Here is a 2362-nt window from a genome sequence, read left to right on the forward strand (position 1 = left end):
AGATGGCGAACTGTTACAACTCAGCCGCATTCACTGACTGGGCCAAATGAAGGCCCGGCCCTCTCTAACAGGGGAGGAAATCGAACAACAACAACAACACAATCATTCTTTACCTTCCTTCCTTTCCCCCCCTTTTCTATACGTCATTATTATTATTATCATTATGTGGGGGATGGAGAGAGGATTACTGAAAGGAGCATGTGGAGTTAAAAGGAAAGACAGACTGACAAATGAGGAAGTGAAGGAGCGTTGTGGTGCCGATATGGATGTGACAGAAAGCGATATGGATGTGACAGAAAGCGTTAGGAGAAATACACAGTTGGTTTGGCCATGTGGAGAGGATGGAGAGCGAGACTAACGAGAAGAGTGTATGTGACTGAGGTGGAGAGGGTGGGGAGGCAGAGGATGAGATGGATGGATGGGATGGAGGTATGAGAGAGAGGGGTGTGAGCTAGAGGGGAGGGCATTGAGGTGGGAAGGGGGAGGGCACCACTGCTTACGAGATGGAAGCGTCGGTGTAGTGTTAATAATTGTTCTTTATTCTTCATTTATTTTGTATTAATCTCGTCGTCTTTGTACTTATTGTTTTTATATTGCTGAAAAGTAACAGGAACTACTGTATCATGTATTAACCTTTGTATCTCTGCCTTATTACATTCATTTCCTCCTCTTCACTCACTCTTCACTCACTCTTGGTGTGGCCGGATGTTGCCCTCATCTTCACCAATAGATCATTTAACATCTTTCATCACCACATCACCCTCGGCCCCATGTCTGGGTCTGATCACATCCCCATTATAATATCCATCTCCACCAACCCGATCCTGATCCCCAGTACACCACACTATGACTACCTACTACTGCACTAACACAAATATACCGGTTCCGTAGTGCAGCATCTGCAACTAAATTTCATCTGTGTAAAGCACTGATCAGACCACTGCTCACGTATTCACCGTTAAGTCTATCTCTTTCGGCCAAAAGCAACATTCTAAATTTACAGAGAGTTCAAAACAAAGCCATACGTTGGGCACTGAGCATACGGTGGGATGATTTTGTCACCAACATACACTCTCATGAACGCGCCAACATTCCACCCATCAACACTTACCTTCACCACCTACAACAAAAACAAATCACCAAACTCACCGACGTTCACACTGACTTCATCGACTTTTTCACCCGGATCACACCCCCACACGACCTCTAGCCAACCTCTTCCACCCTGACGCAAGACCTGCACCAACCCCATTGTTCACTTAAGCACCAATAGTTTATTTATTACTGACCCTTTTATTAATTAACTTAGTTCACACCCAGCAACTCACTTAAGACTCTAAACCACCCCTACACCCATTATCAAGATCACGGCAGCCACGTAATAACCCGCCTCAGACCCTGACTCCCCCATCAAGATACTCCCCTTCCTCCACCCCTCCCCTTTCCTTATCCCCCTACCCAAGCCCCCTAGGGCCACAATACCTTACCCTAACACCCGTATCCTACAATCCTACCCAGGCTTCTGGAGCCGGAAAAATCAGATGAACCTGAGAGGCAGCCAATAAGCTAATGCTTGGCAGAGAAAGCCGTAGCTATTCACTCCTCCCGTCCTTAAGTAACAACACAGTGCACGTGCGAGACCCCCCCCCCCTTCCCAACAGCAAACACACGCACGTTGGGTTAAGCCCCGACACTCTTTCTCTTAGTCTAAATTCTTCCTCTCCTACTTAAAACACACACACACACACACACACACACATGCACTTTACACAATGCAACCAGGACCAGAGCTCTCAGTAAGGCCGGGAGTTTAAACTAAGTTCCTGCCGTCGTGTCGTCGCCCTGGTTGCATAACACTCATCACATATACACAATCCCACTCGTATTACACCACAAATAGAAGCATCACTCAGGCAGGCAGCCGCCACAGTAATTGCCAGTACGCCCCTTTCAACCCTGAGTGAAACAGTTAAGCTCTCCCCGCCCCCGTTCTAACGGCAGATTTACCGCTAATCCCCACTACCGCTAATCCCCTCCCCCTTTCCCGTTCACTACTGTGTTTGTGCCTACATGCGTGGATGTTATTTTACACCTACGTGTGCTGACACAGGATGCACTTGTGACGACACTCTATATAAAAAAAAAAATAAAAAAAAAAAATAAAAAAAAACGCCCATAGCCATCAAGATGGCGAACTGTTACAACTCAGCCCCATTCACTGACTGGGCCAAATGAAGGCCCGGCCCTCTCTAACAGGGGAGGAAATCGAACAACAACAACAACACAATCATTCTTTACCTTCCTTCCTTTCCCCCCCTTTTCTATACGTCATTATTATTATTATCATTATGTGGGGGATGGA

Source organism: Coenobita brevimanus, unplaced genomic scaffold, assembly GCF_032717465.1.
Source record: "Coenobita brevimanus isolate Jiangsu-jjx unplaced genomic scaffold, ASM3271746v2 jjx.HiC_scaffold_2621, whole genome shotgun sequence".
In the NCBI taxonomy this organism is placed as follows: Eukaryota; Metazoa; Arthropoda; class Malacostraca; order Decapoda; family Coenobitidae; genus Coenobita; species Coenobita brevimanus.